The 17,247-nt window shown below is 42.5% G+C and overlaps 1 long non-coding RNA gene across 6 annotated transcripts; it reads left to right on the top strand.

Annotated features, from left to right (window-relative positions):
- The first annotated feature begins 1,995 nt into the window (after positions 1-1,995).
- Positions 1,996-13,981, top strand: LOC106028414 (uncharacterized). Of its 6 annotated transcripts, none has more exons than XR_010041088.1 (6): positions 1,996-2,560; positions 4,510-4,653; positions 5,646-5,829; positions 5,956-6,089; positions 6,868-6,972; positions 7,546-13,981. It is a non-coding gene; the product is annotated as an uncharacterized LOC106028414 (long non-coding RNA). The 6 variants fall into 6 exon arrangements; XR_010041089.1 differs by having other exon boundaries at positions 5,956-6,125; XR_010041087.1 differs by having other exon boundaries at positions 5,646-6,089; positions 6,871-6,972.
- Positions 13,982-17,247: the final 3,266 nt, after the last annotated feature.

Below are 17,247 nucleotides of genomic sequence, written 5' to 3'. Positions count from 1 at the left end.
GCAGGAAAACCAGCCTTCTCTCTGAGATGTAATTTCCTTTCTTCACTACAACCTGTTGTCATGACTCCTCCAGTCCCCTAGGGATGCAGTAACTCTGGGGATTGTTGAGACTTCCTTTCTGAGCCATCTCCAACATGGGGACATTCTGTGTCTAAAAGAACTGCAAAGAGAACAAAGGAATTTGTGGATGTGAAATAAGGTTATTGATTTGTTCACTCAAAGTCATGAAACTCACCCAACATGAAGGAAGGATATGGAATGTGGTGGTGTAGAAAGGACATCTCCATGATACCATTAGGCTCCCATTTTATACTACATAGCACCTGGAGCCAGGGATTGGAGTTCTAATCTCCAGAAAGCTACATGAGATCTGCATGACCTGGACAAATACTTTTCCTCTCTTGAGCATCAATTTCCTCATACTATTGCATAAAGTAGGAGAAACAGTACCTACCTTACCTGTGAGGACTGAGTGCTATGCCCAAGCAAAGCACCCAGGACACGTCTCACAAGTTGCTACTTCCAACATGATGGGGCTCAGAATGGAGGCTCTGGATCTAGTCAGACCTGAGTGTATATCTTGACTCTTTGTCTTACAGGCTGTTTGACTGTCAATAATGCACAGTACTTCTCTCAAGCCTCTGTTTTCTCATCTGTAAATTGATTGTAATAATACAGTCAGCCCTCCATATCTTTGAGTTCCATTATCTGAAGATTCAATCTGGCATGAGTCAAAAATACTTGAAAAACCTTTGCATCTGTACTGAACACATATATATGTTTTTCTTGTCAGATTCCTTAAAGAATACAATACAACAGCTATTTCTGGAACATAGACATTGTATTATGTATTTTCATCATCTGGAAATGATTTAATATATATGGAAGGATGCGTGTAGGTTAATGAAAATTATTATGCCACTTTACTTAAAGGATATGAGCATCTATGGATTTTGGCACCCACATGGTGTTCTGGAACAAATCCTCTCAAAATCTACATTTTTTTTATTGTCAGGTAATTATTGTTGTTTAAAGTCATATGCATTTAGTTTGTTTGCCTGTTTTTATTGAGACAGAGTTTCAATATGTAACCCAGGCTGGCCTCAAACTCACCACAATCCTCTTGCCTCAGTCTCCAGAATTCTGGGGTTATAGGCATGCAACCACACCTGGTTTAAGGTCTTATAAATTTAGATCCTTCCCACTCACACAGAAATAAAATTACTGCTCTGCCTTGGTGTAATATGACTCCCAAGTCCCTAAATAAAAGAACAGGTTTATCAGTTGACCAAAGCCACAGTAGTTGAGACCTCGCAGATTATCAGTATCCTGTGGGAGAAAAAAAAAATTGATGAATGACCTCTGACATTTAGGGAAAGGTACAGTGTTGTAGGGCTAGAGCCTAAGAAACAAGGGGAGTTTCCTCCATCCACTTTTGCTTGGCTACATTTTTCCAGCCTCTTGTTACCCATAGCAGCATGTCTCAGCATAAGCCATCCATGTACTCAACCTTTACCATATCTCCTCTGGAAGCCAAGCCAGCAACTATATAGGCACCTCATGGTGAGATGGGCTAATCCAGTACTGTGCACCTCAGAAGGCCTCTCCTGAAGAAATCTACGTTGTTTGGTTCATTTAGGACCAAGTTAGGTAGGTGACCTGTGGCTCAGAAAGCCAGGCTCGAAGTGCCCTTCTATTATTTGATTCCCTGGGTTTGTTTCCAAGAACACAGACACACAAGTGGCCACCGACAATGTGTTTTCCAACATCATATACCAGACATATTTTGCTCAGAAACATACCCTGTTAGTTGTTGAAACCTTTTTTGCGTTCCCTGAAACAAATGACACTATAGTGTTTTTTCTTTTGGGGGGCAGTAAATAAGTCTTTCATGTTGACAATGATAATATTATATTCTACAATCTATTTGCATTTCTCTTTCTGTGGATTTTATCGCTTGGTATAAATCCCAAGTATGCAGCACATTAAACTTCACATAGGGCTGGACAGCTTTGTGTACAACATGCTACCTGCATATATTGGTTTTTTCCCCTAGATATGAAGGTGTAATGCATAGAGAAGAAGAAATGTGTGTGTTCGCAGGCTTGGGCGCACGCACATGAAGCCAGGAGGGATTCCCTTTGGATCCACAGTCGAAATGGACTTACAAGAGAAACCTGGTTTGAACACATGCGTCTTCCTTTGTGCGACATATGGCCCATCCCTACCAGCCACGAGCGAGATCAACATCTGCTTCAGCTCCCACCAAAGCTGTTTCTTTGGCCTTTGTAAAGGGCAGAAAACTCGAATGAGGACACAAAATCATCTCAAAGACTCACAGAGGAGTTGAGTCACCCACCACTTCCTGTGAGTTGGTTGAAAAGTTTTCAGCACAGGAGAATCGTTTCCAACCTGCAAGTCAGGAGGAACTTCTGAGATACATCACCGTGCAAGTGTGAACCAAAATTCCTGTTAACCACTGATCATCCACTCAGCCCTTCTGTGTGCCACCCACTGTGCTAAGCACCATCTCACTTAACTCTCATGGCTATCCTTCAAGGTAGGTGCTACTGTTATCTCCATCTTACAGATGAGAAAACTGAGGCCTTAGGTTCCACAACTGATAACTTGTGGACCAATATCATTGTAGGAGAAAATATTCTAGGTTTGTGTTGAGAAGCCATTAGTGGTGGTCATGAAACCACTTGGACACCTTGCCTTGACCTAGCAGGAAAAAAATATAAAGAATGCTTTACTTAAAAGTATTTTTAAGAATGATTGTAATGGGATGATTATGTCTGTTACATTTTTTTGGCATAAATTTGTTTTTATGACATTTTCTATATCAATCGATTTGGACTTCTTCACTAATCCAGTGACATTTCCTAGGTGTATGAAGGAGAGTGTATCAAGTAGACACATCTGAAATCTTTGTCTCAGCTGAAGGGTTTGACAGTAACTTCTTCCCTAAATCCTAGAAAGAGTGGGAAGTCCCCACTTCAGCTGTCTGAGAGAAAGCCTTAGATGTGGTAGATTCTGTGCCACTTGGTTAGGCTAAGCAAATGGACCATCAGATACTCAATGTTTAATGGCAAAGTACTGTGGCTTGGATTGTTAAAACCATAAAATGGTTATTTACTGTGTCTCATTTATTCTTTTTGAGTCTAAGGAATAGTCATTAAGAGGCACAGGTAGAAGGTAATTATTGGCCTGGAACTTACTAGGTAGCTGAGGCTGGCTTCAAACTCAAGGGATTCCTCCTACTTCAGACTCCCAAGTGCTGAGATTACAGATGTGCATCACCATGCCCTGCTCAAATGCTTGTTTTTAAACTCAATTTTAAGTACGGCATGAGTGCACACAATTACCCCTTTCATTTTCGACTTAGTTGCGTCCTATTTTTCATTTTCTATTTCCTTCCAGAAAAGTCAGTGTAAAGGTCCAGTAAAGCTTGGCTTCTCAGTGCATGATGTTCTAAGGTGGGAATGTCAGTATGAAACTGATGAGTGTGGAAGTGACATTTAGGACATGGGCGGTCAGAACTGACCTCTACTGGTGAACACACTCCACCAGCCAACCTTACAGAACATATCGATTTCACCGTGTTTTCACTTGACACACCAGTGGAATGCCACACCTTGTCCATGGGCTGAGGGGGCACAGGGAGCTGGATTTCTGTCCAGAATTGTGTCATTGTACTGCGCCAGAGCAGTAGGAGTGGTCAAAGGTCAAACCTAGAAACATGAAACACTCTGGCTTAGCCCAGCTCTGCAAGGGTGAGACACATGAAAGTGAATGTTAGGTGGTATTCAGATGGGATCTTTAAACATCAGTGAATCTCACAGTGATTATCTTTCTAACTCTAATCTTTCTGAGCACTTTAAATACCAAGTCTGTTTTACGCTTTTGTATCTTAAACATTTTTATCATATCTGTTTCTGAAATAAAGACAGATTAGACTTTAATCTTGGACCTTTATAAAATAACAGTTTCTGATTTGGATGTAATGGCTTTCTTTTTAAATTTTTTTTTTACAATAACCCTGATTTATAGCAGTTTTAAGGCAGGATGAAAATTTCATTTGAAAACAAATCAGTTTAGTTTTGTTTTCCACCCCACTTGATGGTGTGCATGGATGTATATACAGCAAAAGTCAGTGTTACCGCATATAAATCACCAGAGTTTGAGAAACACCAGTTTAGGAGGACGTTAAAGAAAGCTGGCTTCTCCTATACCCCTGTGGATGACTGTCATTTATTGGAAGGCTGTGTTGTAACAGAGTGGGTGTAGGCATCAGTGTCAGAGCTGATTTTTAATCTTCTCCTGCCCTCCCTGGCTGTGTGCCTTAGCCTCCTTGAGTTCTGTTTGCTAATTTGTGAAGTGGGTCTTGTGAGCAGCCCGGAGCAGCAGAGGAGCTTCCTTCCATCCCTAAGATAGGATGTGGTTGATACTTCTGAGCTGCAGGTTCCCTACCTCCAGGCCAACTGACTTCTGTTTCTTTATTGCCAGGGCAATAGGTTTGCCTCTGAGAGGAGGAGAAGGTGGAATATCCTTTGCCCTGCAGCCTGCTAAAGAACCGTACTCTTGAGGCTTGAAAATCAAGTGAACCCATCTGGCTTAGACAGCTTAACAGCATGAAGATCAAAGTCACATGTGAGTTCTGTGCGTGGGTAGCTTTTCCTCATCTCAGGCTACAAATTTCTGGCAATCCGAGGCAGGCTCTGAATTAAGCTTAATTAAAATTCACTCTTAATTAGGGCCATTACTTAAAATCAACTCTTATGTAATAAAGCTGTGTAATCATAATTAAGCCCCAGGAATGGAATTAGGAAGCACAGAATGCAACAGCCAAACATGGAGATGCTGATGCTGATGGAGGCAGTGACAGTGACTTCTTAACTAAGGACCAGGGAGGATGCTGATGACCTCGTCCTGAAGGCCTCGAGCCTGTGCATCCGACCCTGGCAGAGTAAGAAGACCTGGCATTTGAGTTGAGGGTGGCAGAGGTTGTTGGGTTTAATTCCAGAGCTCTGGAATTAGAGGAGAAAGAGTAAAACAGAGGGTGCTCCTTCCCATAGCTATTGTTGGACTTAGATTTCCAGTTTCGTGTGCATTAGGACTTGAGGCTCACTGTCGGAAGTAGTAAGGGATATATAAGCATCTGCAACCAAATACCAGCTGCTTCCTCTTTGAGCCCTTAATTATTCAGGACTGCCTCATGATTCTTATACAGAATACAGTGCCAACTATGTGCCAAGCCCCGAATTAGGCTCTCATTGAGTTTTTACTCAAGCCCCACAGGTCAGAAATTATTACTCCCACTTTGAAGATAAAGAAATTGAGGCTCAGAGAAGCAGAGAGCATGATAGCTCCTCGGCCAAAGGAAAATAAAGCCTTTGATTCCAAACTCGGTTTTCATTCACCAGTCAGCACTGTACTCTGCCAGGTTCTATCCTGGCCAGGTGCTTCCCAGGTGGCTTCTACCCATAGCAGGTTCAACACAAAGTTCAGTCCTCTCTGCACCTAAATTTGAAACTAAATGTGCGTTTGTTGCCAAAAAGGTCCTGCAGTTTACATTCCCCAACCAGCCTCAGACCTATGCAGCGATTCCCCTCAGTGGGTTAACTCTGCTTGTATTCCCCTAGGGATGAGGAAGGACATCGCCACTTACTGAGGGGAGCTCTCACATTGGATGACAGGATGGAGATGGGAAGAAATTTGGCCTGAGCCTACTATTCACAAAGCCTTCCATCTCAGACTTCAAATATCAACTTTGGGTGATGCACACAGAGTCACTGTTTTTGGGTGGTTCATATTCAGGGTTAACTGGTAAATGCAAAGATTGCGGTCCTATTACAGTTTTTTTAAAAAAAATCTGTATTGGCATTTCCTCATTTGTCAATGTAGCAGGAACCTTAATTGGGACAGAAAGCCTACTCCATTTTCTTGGCCTAGGAAGCCTCGAGAATTGATGAAGACATTCTCTAATGTGGGCTAAGCTGTACATTTGGAGCATTTCCTCTCCTTGGGAAGGCCCTCAGAGGGATGGAGATCCTTGTCCTGCTAGTGTCCCTGTCCCACAGGAAGAGGTATGACTGGAGGAAGCATCTGCTTGGATGCGAAAGGTACCCAGTACTAACCTGGCAAGGCCCTGAGTCTTGCTGCTTTTGAGTGGAGGGTAAATTGTGGGGAGCAGGTGAACTTGTTGCCAGCAGGGGTTTTCCAGGATCCCAGAGACTCTGCTTTGCAAGTGAATGATGGCCACTTCCCAGGGTCCATCAACATTCTCCCACTTCTCAATTCCGGGGCACTGTCTGTGATATTTTACGGAAATACCCACCATAAGATTGCTCTGTGAAGTACTGTTTAGTTGCAAACTGCAGTGCCAGAGGGTGCCTGCAGAGTGAGCTAATGTCACACACTGGGGCTGAACCCCAAATGGTAACCAGTTGCTAACAGGGTGTTCACGGACACTGACTCCTGACCTGAGGAGGCCATGGTTCTCCCAGCGTGACTTCTTTGTCCTTCAATCCTGATAGCATTTGCCTTTATTTACACTAAATAGAGCCTGCTCCACTTGTGGGTTCCTGTGTTTTGGGCAAGCCCAGCTGGAGGTCCCCACAGCCAGTCCCTGCAAGGAGCGGCCATCCTGGTGATGATCATGTGCAGGGCTCTCCCTGACAGGGCAGTTCTTCCAACAGTTTAGCAAACACTCTGTGTCCCACAAAGCGCATGAGGTAATGTTTATGCAACATCAGTCTGTCCCTTTCTGCGGGCTGTGGGGACACTGGCATGACCCAGGAGTGCTCATGGTGGCTGGACTTGTCTCCCACCTTAAGTTTCCTGGTTTTTCTCTGCTTCTCTCAGCAGGCTGGGAAACAGACTCATGCTTTTTCTCAAAGAGACTAGCCTGGGAGTAGGGATTACAGTGCCACTGACCTTTCCATGGTATCCTGGTCTCCATTCTTCAAGGTACATTCATAGATAGAATGGACTTTGTTTTACATAGGAAGAAACAGTAAAGAGGGAACAGCACGCAGGGAACAGTGAGGCATCTTAACAAAATCTACAAAGTAGGTTGGTAACTGGGCTTGGAATTCAGGTCCTACCTCTAAAGTCATCCTTCAACTTTGATAACTATTTATTTAAACAGCCTTTGATAACTTTATTTAAAGATCTATGGTTTTATTTTTTATGGATGGAAGGAAGGATGGATAGATGGATAGATAAATAGCTATATGCACATATAATAGCTAGACAAGTGAACAGGTAGATGAATAGAGAGAGGACTGTGTAGGTAGGTGGATATACAGAAAGATAATTATATAATTCCATTAGAATACATAAGAAGCTGCTTTTGGAAAAGAAATAGAGAATATAATGTGCGTGTGCGTGTGTGTGTGTGTGTGAGAGAGAGAGAGAGATTGACAGATTGAGAATTTTTTTATCAATTGTTCTTTTTTGCTCCCTCTGAAAGTTGGGACTGTTGTTCATGTGCACAAAGTAGCTTTTAAATCTTTTCTGCTTCTTTGCTCTTCTTCCCAGTGTGTCTGTCCACAGGAGAGATCAGCTGTGGGAGAGTCAATAGGGGAGTCTACAGAGTCATTTCTTTGAAGAAATCAAATCCATTGGGTGCTCTCAGGTGTATGGATGGCGCAGCATGGAAGGTCAAAGAAACTCAAATTTTGGAGTCCTGAGTCCGTCTCCAGGGCTGCAACAGTGACCTTGACTCCTGATCCGATGACCAGAGGATCTTGGCAGTGGCAACAGTCAGAATATTTTTTCACATTTAGGAATGTGATAAATTGAAAACAAATTGCAGTCTCAACGGCTTGGAGCTGGTTAAGGGATTTTGAGCTCATGCAGCCAGTACAACAAATCAAAAATCTATCTTTTCTACACCCAACATTAGGGAGAAACAACTGAGCAGACCCCTTCTGCAGTTACAGTTCCTTAGTATGGAATATGTGGAATTCAAGTCAAAATATGCCAAAATGTTAGCAATTAACTGCTTATATATCACTACTATTAGTTTCCATTTTTCATATTTCCAGTGTACAAATTGATTTTTATTATAAAAATAAACTCATAAGGAATAGTCTCTTAGATCAAGAGCAAGAGCATAAATATGGGCATAGGGAGAATGGAAGAAAATAAAGCAAAATGATACTTTTGGTGATAGAATCAGAATTTTTTTGCCTCCCATCTTTATAGTTTACTTTTATAATGGGTATTTGCATTTCAGATAACTTTTTAAAAAATGGAGGAGGAGGGAAAGAGTGGTGAGTGTTGGTTCAGCCCAGAACTTTGGGCTCCCTGGACTGTCTTTCAGGTGAACTGTGTGATGTTTCCTGAGCCTGTGAACTGGGCTCATTATTTGGCCCTGGGAAGGAGGAGTGAGAAATATGAAGATGAAGGAAATGCAAGCACTTCAGTCAAATAAATCATAACCCAGCTGGGGAGATAAGAGCCTGCATTATGCCGTTGGCATCGCAAGATCTTAATCCTAGAAGTTTATCTGTTAAGAGTGATAGCAATGCAAGTGACAGTATACCGAGCTTTAAAACTACCTCAGTTGGGAAGAAACTTACTTTTTTTTTGTACCAGGGATTGAACTCACAACCTTGTGCTAGCCAGGCAGGTACTTGTGCTGCTGAGCTAAATCCCCGTTCCCAGAAACTCACTTCTATTCCTAACTATGCCAGACCTGATCTTCAGTATGCTTTTCTGTAAATGTACACTACCTCATAATGTCATTGTGAGTGTTAAACAAAGCCTGTGCATAAAAGGCCATATAAGCCTGTGCATATAAGGCTACCTTCATCATGAGTCACGTTGCCATTACTTTGGATCAGGTATTTGGGGCCAGCCATCCATAAGCCATGCTTTCCCAGTTATGATTGGGATTTGGACTCACATTTATCTAATTTCAAATCCATTTATTCTACTGATGCCGCACTTACCCCTCCACACCAAACTGAAATTTGTTCTGAACCTCACCTTTGTCTTCTTTATGATTTTGGCAGAAAAAAAGCCAAATGCCTATTCAAAGATCAGAGGAGAAATGAGTTTGCTTCAGAGAACATGAGAGAAAGATGCTTCCCTTCGTGCAGGACACCGCAGTGTTGCCTAGAGTTTTGCAGTGCCTTTTGCTGTAGAAGATTCACTCTGAAGCCTGTGCTGGTGACACAGCACTACTTGGCTTGGCCTTAACTGCAAGACTGACAGGTTTTGCCTCCTAATCACGTGTGTTAGTTTACTCTGGCTAAAGGGCAGAACATGAATGGAGAGTAAAAGAAAGTATAAAGGAGGAGCATCATGTTCAAAATGGACAACAAATGCCGAGAAGTGTGAGCCATGGTAGACGGCAGAGTTTGGGTCACAGGCGCTTATAGAGAAGACCTGATCCTAAGGTTACTGTGCAGGTAGGACAGCCTCCAGAAGCTGACCGACAAGCTGAAGGACCTATTTTAAAGTAGTGACAAAGGTTGGAGGTGGCACTGATTTTTTCCCTTGACAGTGAGTTTCTTGTGTACTCAGGTTGGAAATCTTCCCTAATTGAATCATGAGTTAAAAGCAACGACAGTTCAGTAAAAAGGACAAGGAAAACCAAATGCACAGGGGACATTCTCTTTAGGAACATCCATGTCACTCAGAAAAGTTACCTCCTTGAAACGAATGTTGATATCAATGGTCTCCCCAGTCATCTGTTTTTTTCAGCGCTCAATCTAACCTCCCCTGGAACCCATGTTGCCCCAACTCATCTTCATGGCAGGCACCGAAGGAGGACTGTAAATACTGCAGGAAGAGCAATAACTCAGGCACTCAAGCTTACATAATGGATTGTTTCTCTTATGTGAGAAACCCAAAATATAAATAAAGAACAAAGTAAAAAACAGATAATAGGAAATAGGGAGATAGAGCTTTTGCAAAGGGAAGAGAACCAAGAGATGGGGGCGGGGAAAAGAGAAGGACAAAGAATTACATGTCTCGCATATGTACCAATGCCACAGGATGAATGTAATTATTATGTACCACAAGCATCTAATAAAAAATTTAAAAACTGAAGCCAGTGCAGATAAGAGCACAGGAGAGCTATGTGTTTGAATAAGGGAGAAGAATATGACAGCAGATCAGGTATGAAGTAAAGTAAAGGCAGAGATGGGTAGAAAAGGTTTCCCAGACAAGCCAGGACTTGAGTTGCATCTTCAAGAGCAGTGCATGCATTCTCTCTGGTCCTAAGACAGGAAGTGATTTCAGGCAGAGGCTTCAGGGAGCCTGAGAATGTGTCATGCACCCGTGGTGTGCTCGGTCCATGGCAGAGGCTGGCTGAGAGGTGCTTATAGAGAAGACTTGAGACAATAAGGCTACTATGTAGGTAGGACAATCCCTAGAAGCTGACCAACAGGCTGAAGGACCTATTATAACAGTAGTGACAAGGGGAAGAGGTGGCATTGGTTTGCTCCCTGGCAGTGAATTTCTTGTACATGCAGGAGTTGATGCCATGTTGAGCAATATGGAGGTCAAGCCTCCTGTGCTTTTTGTTAGGGCTTCAGTTTGAGGAGATGAATTAAATAGCCCAGATTTATCAACTATTAGATGATGAGAACAGCATATAATTGAATCATAGGAAAATCTATTCATTCATACATTCGTTTCTTCCTGTAGTCATTTAGAATGGTTCTTATGCATCGAATACTTTATATTAAGTACTGCTGAAATCCTGGTGGGAATGCTACACAATTTAGGACTTGGCTCCAATCTCAAGAACCTTCAAGTCAGAATAAAGGAGAGATGATTACTAACTCCACTGTGTTAACCCATCAACTAAGTTCTTACTTACCTCCTACAACTCCTTAAACCATTTCAATATACTTCCTATTTCTTACCAGAAAAATATGAACTCTTATCTAAGACTAATTTTCTCTATATGGGAAGCCTTTGCTCACCTCCTAAAACTCATCTCGTACCCATCCCTTCCTTCTTCTGCTCCAATTCCATTGCTGTTTCAACAGGGCTCACCAGACTCTCTTCAACCACAGGGCTGTGGCACATGCTGTTCCTTCAGCCCAAGTCATCTTCTCTGGCTCATGCCTACTTATGGCCATAAGCTCAGATTACTACTAGTTCCTTGGGAAGGGTTTCTCAGTCCATCTACTTGATCATGTCTTTATTATACACTCTCCTACTCCATATGATATCACTTATAGCCCTTGTCCTAGTTATTATTTTTCATTTATTTACACAAGGACTACATTAATACCAGACCAAAAATTCCCCTAATGCAAGCACTGGTTTTATAATAATTTCTATAGCATAATTTATTTCTAATAATCACATACCTTTCGATGAATATTGACAAATTTATGCAAACCATATACACATGTTTATTACCACAGTCTTGTGTGGAACATTTATATCTCCCCCAAAAATCATGCTGTGCTTCAGGCCGCTGCTGATCTTCTTTTTGTCCTTGCAGCCTGGATGTCTCTTGTATAGTCTGATACATGTAGGACCATATGGTCAGTATCCTTTATGTCTGGCTTCTCCCACACAACATAATGTTTTTTAGTCATCCGTGTGGTCATCCGTGTTGTCATCATAGTCTGTTCCTTTTAATTTTCAAATGTTGGGGTCGGTGCCTAGACCCCTAATCCCCTGAAAGTGTACACAGCAAAGGCCCAAAGGAATGAAACAAGCAGCTTGATCTTTAGGAGGAGTGAAATCCTCAGCAGAGCTCATAACTGGGCTGGCCAACCAATTGATGCTAGACAGCCCATATTTAATCAGAACAAGCAAGGAGTTGAGTGGACAATGGAGGAAACCTGAACAGGATCTTGGGAGGGGTTCAAGGAGCTCTCAGAGCAACAGAAGATGCTAATTAAGGAAAACTATGTAGAAAGTGTCCAGGTAGCCTCAGCTGTGACCTACCTTGCCACCTGAGGTGTCTCCTCATCCTCAGTTCAATCATGCCCAGGCCAGGCCACAGCCCTGCATGTGTTCAACACTCTCCAACAGCTGAATAATGCCATTTGCATTGTTTCATTGGAGTTACCACTATTCTTTTAGGCATCCTTCAACTTCCTGAGGCTGGTGCCACATTTTCTGACATTTCCAGGACTTACATAGGTCTGGGTAAATAGGTGGCCTTTGGAAGGGACATAGCCCAATTCACTGATCCAGGCCATGTGAGCGATCACTTTGCTAGCACTCAGCAGTCATCCTCACATACACAGACTTCCTTTGCATACTTCACTAGTTAAACTTCTCAGTCCAGGTTCCTAAGAATACTTGCCTTTCCTCAGAACCACTCTGATGCTTCCCAGAGCCACAGGGAACAGTCTTGGGTCAGCCTTCGCAATAAGGCAGTATGGGCGATGGTGATAGGCAAATCCCTCTAACATTTTTGAACCTGGACTTCCTTATCTGTTGAAGGGAGATGTTGATATCTGCCTCAAGGGTCATAAAGTGAACTCAGATATATGAAAGTGCTGTGTGAAGTAGAAAATACAATATTGTAGAGTAAAAATAACCTCCTAAGTTACCTGAGACATATAGACCTTCACTGTCTTTTCCATCAGATGAGGCTGAACTAGTGTTCACCAAACTGCCTTTCATCTTGAGTCCTCTTATAGTCTAGGGTTCTGGAACACTAAAAACAGAGCCTGTCTGTCTTTCCAGCATAGGAAAAATTGTGGTGCTTTTAAAGAGAACAATCAGTTTCTCCGAAAATTCTCTTTCTGAGTAAAGAAAGTCAGCTTCGGTTTCCAGAACGAGCCAATATTTTTGCATCAATAGGTTTAACTCTGTAGTTATTTCTAAGAACAGTAGGGCAAACAATAGAGCTCCTGATTTCCAGAGTGCTAACTGGGGCTATGAAGCATGTCCTTTGCTGGGAACTGATCTTTGGTCTGGATAAATGTGTCCAACTTGTTAAACCAGTAATTTAGTTAAATCCACCTCTACATGAACCCTGTCATTCAGACAACAGAGAATTTTTGAGTGCTACATTGTGTTAAGTGCTTTATCTATATTGTCACCCTCAACAGCTCTATACTGTAGTGAGGTGGAAATTGAGCTCATAACTGTTCCTCAGACAAAGGATTACTATTGAGAGCATATAAGGAAAAAGAAATCAGTCCTTCTAGATTTAAAGATCCAGTCCATAAATGGGCATCTGAGATGAATACACACTTCTCATGTGAAGAAATACAAACATGAAATAAATATATGAGAACATGTTCAGCATCACTGGTCATTCAAAAGATGCAAATTAAAACTACACTGAGATCCCATCTTACTCCAGTAAAATGGCTATTATCAAGTAATCAAGCAATAACAAATGCTGGTGGGGCTTTGGGGAGAAAGAACCCTTCTCCTCTGTTGGTGGGGGTGTAGACTGGTGCAACCACTGTGAAAATCAGTGTGGAGATTCTTCAAAAAGCTAGAATTGGAGGTTCCATTTGACCCAGCTATTTCCCTTCTGAATATTTTCCCAGAAGAATTTAAAACATCATATCATAGTGATATATGTGCACTCATGTTTATAGCAATACAATTTGTAGTAGCTAGATCTTGGAAACAACCTAAATGCTCATCGACTGATGAATGGATAAAAAAGATGTAATATTTTTATACAGTGGAATATTACTCAGACACAAAGATGGCTAAACTTGAGACCTTTATAGGTAAATGGATGCAACTTGAGGCCATACTCATAAGTGAAATAAATCAGACATGCATGTGTAAACATCAAATTGCCTCACCAGGTGAGAAGCTGAAAGAAACAATATATGCATATCTATATCTATATCTATATCTATATCTATATCTATCTATCTATATATAAGATAGTTAAGATAGTTATATTTTCTCTGAGTTCATTGAAGAGGAAGGTTTGTGCTAGAATTATTTGGACTATTAAATGCAGAAATCTTGTATTCTGATAACCAACTTGAACATGATGTGCATATATATATGTGTCTTGAAATTGTGATTCTTCTCTTTAAAATAAAATAGATTTGAAAAGAAAAACAATGGGCTCATTCCATGTGGCTTGACTCATGTCTCCATTGGTAATGACCAAGTTTGGGCTGAAATCATTGGTCCTTGTCACTGTGACATGCCCTGAATTAGCCCCAACTGATACAAAGATAATTAGGTACACTCAGATTCCATGTGGCTGGAAAAATAGCTCCATCCAAAACTGTTAAAGTTCGAGGAACTCACCATCAAATTCAACTTCTTGACTTTAGTGATGAGCAGATGGAGGTCCTCAGATCTTCTCATCTGCCCATGAGACAGTGGCAGTCCCAGAAGCTTGAACTGTTATCCAGACCTTCAATCCCCAGGTTAGGGATTTTTATAGTACAACAGCATGTACCAGAAACAAGGAAGTGGAGAATTAAGAACAAGGCTATTTCCAAATCACCTGTCCCATGTGTCTGAGGTTTAGAGTACAGAAGAATACTAGGAACAGTCAGAATACTAGGAGACATTTTGAAACCACCACTTTAAGTTATCATGATGCCACATTCTTTTCCTATTACCTCCTGCACAAACAAGGACAGATTTCAATAGGATAATTTTGTGAGATTCTCTTTCCTAGTAAAGGCTCTATTAAGAACCCAGGGAACCTTCACACAAAAAGACCCAACTTCTAATTCCTGTGTTGGAATTTTCTTTCTTTGGTTATTAGAGCAACCAAGGATTGTGCTTCCTGTTCTACCACCAGTTTCCCTTGCATTTTAAAGTTAGCTGATTAGCTCTGCAGTTACCTTTTTACTAATCACATAGGTTTCATCCCTACCAAACAGACCTGTATAAACAACTTCACTCCTACTTCAGTGATTAACTCAGAGCAGACATTTCCCAGTGTCGAGAAGTCAGTCAGTGCTTAATAACTGAGCTTCCATCCTTTCTGCTGGCTCAGGGATGCTCCATAAACCTGAAAGAGTCTGTTTCTGCGTCACCAACATGTGTGCCAGTCTGAGGCGGGCATGTAGCTCTAGGCAACTTTCGCATCAGGATCCAGGACCAGAGTGTTCCACTGTGTGTCACTATCCCGTGCCTCACAAGCTGAGTGGAATATGCTCCCTCTGTGCAAAGACTTGGGTTTCTTCTCTACCAGGACCACAGAAAGCTGACAGGCAAGTCACGTGGAGACAATAGAAAATCAAGAAACAATGAAGGAGAAGCTTGGAGAGAGACGGGGAGAGAATGAGGAGGTTATGATAGAGACTAAATTGAACTTACAGTAAGTAGGAATTGGTAGTAAATGAAGGACGAGGGTCTATTGTCACATATGCCTGGGTGGTAACCTGGTTCTGCTTTTCAAAGTTGACTCTGGGCAAATCACCACCTCTCGATGAGCCTTAGTTTTCTCTTCTGTAAAGTGAAATAGTAGTAGTTCCTCTTTCACAAGTTTGTCTTCAGAGAAGATGCAATGAGCTGATATGTGTAAAACACAGTGCCTTACTCATAATAAGCTCTCAACACTTAGAATAGCTGTGATTATTTCCTTCTGTTGGTCATGTAACTCTAGTTCCCTCAAAGCCTGGGCATGGTTGGTATCATCACAAATACCATCTACAGACAGAGAAGTTAAGAGAGAGTGACTGATTCACTCCAGTGGGTAGATCTTTTCCTTTGTATTCTGTTGCCATCCAGGTGGGTTTCAGCTGGGCTCTGGGAGCCGGTCCCTGGTTTCATTTTCCCCAGGTTCCTCAGAGCACTAAGTTCAGCAGCAGAAGTTTCAATAAATGCCCTCTAGAGGGCAGCACGAGCCTGGGAAACTCCCAGTTGTCTCTGGCAACTGGGCTGAGTTGACCTCCAGAGGCAACATAAGGGGCTCCTGCTGGGCCCACATTGCAGTTGTGACCTGCGCTGGGGCTTCAATCATGAAGGGACCAGAGGGGGACTGAATGAGGTTGGGGGGGGGGCGCTTTCCTGCAACCTCCTTTTCCCACAGTTCCATTCTGCTTAGTAAATAGGAGCTGGTCTGGTCTGAACCCTATGGAATATTAATGGCCTATTTTTAGCCCTCCACAGAATGGAGGAGGCAGGGCAGCCTGGGCAGTAGACAGCAGGGGTGATATGGTGGGTCAGAACTTGCAAAGTGAGCATGTCCTGAGTCAACAAAGACAACTTAGAACCCAGTGTGTTTCTTAGGGTTGCAAAGGACCCCTTCTCTCTGTTAATTTTTGTGTGGTTCTGGGATCACTGAGAGCCAGATTCCTGGGCCCTTTGTAGGTCGCTGAGTCAGACCAGCAGAGGTCATTTTGACCAGTAATGGTCCAGAGGATTTCTGTGCAAGCTTACATGTTGCAGCTTCTGTTCTAGTGACAGACACACCGGATAAAAGGTGCCACAAGGGAAGAATGTGGTCATGTATTGATCACTCCTTGCTGAGCCCTGAGCTGAATGCTCCACAAATGCTGCAGTGTGTCTGTTTGTCCTTTGCATTATTCCCTCGCCTGTTCTTTAGGACAGAGCACTGGACTGAGACTCCAGAGGTGAAGAGACCTGCTGAAGGGTGCACTGCAGTCAGCAGCGAGACAGGCTCGGAGCGCAGGGTTCTCTGATTCTAACACTTGACAGCTTTCATTCTCCATGTAATCAGGTCTGGGTCTGAGAAGGCAGCGGGGCTGATACTCAGCACGTGGCCAAAGAAAGGAGCAGAAAATCCCTTGCCCTGAAGAGTGGCACCTCCTTATACACCTTCCTTTGAGGCCTGGGGTGTATCAAACACGAAAACACTTAAGTCTTTTTTTTTTTTTTTTTTTTTTTTTTAATATCTGCAATAAGCCATCGATTCTCTCCTTCACCCTGGCTGCTGCAAAATGGCTCAGACACCTTGGTCAGACCAAAGGCCCATGGGTCTCCAGCCATGACCCTCTGGGTGGGAAAGGAGCTTGAAGACTGACAAACAGGGCCTCTGAGCTCACTGGAAATATCCCTTCAGAATCCCTCAGACAGCTGGATGCCAGGCTTTTAGTTTTTCTTCCTCTTGCCCTTGGATTCTTTAACCTTACTCTCATGGGAAGTGGATCTCTGGCTTCTGTCTGGACTGGCCATTTGCGAGGACTCTGACATCTCATGGCAGATAGGGGGTCTGTGAAGCCAATGGGAAGTACAGAGGTCAGTTGTTCATCAGCACATCTGTCAAGTGCAACCTTGCTTTCAGAAATGGATCACTGCGGGATGATCACTGATCCTGCTATCTCTATTCTCATAGTCAAACAGGAC

The sequence above is a fragment of the Cavia porcellus genome, unplaced genomic scaffold, assembly GCF_034190915.1.
Source record: "Cavia porcellus strain 051 isolate PalLab524CR breed Dunkin Hartley unplaced genomic scaffold, mCavPor4.1 scaffold_19, whole genome shotgun sequence".
Taxonomy (NCBI): domain Eukaryota; kingdom Metazoa; phylum Chordata; class Mammalia; order Rodentia; family Caviidae; genus Cavia; species Cavia porcellus.
Note: the sequence above shows the minus strand (reverse complement) of the source record. Positions and strands in the feature narration are given on the sequence as shown.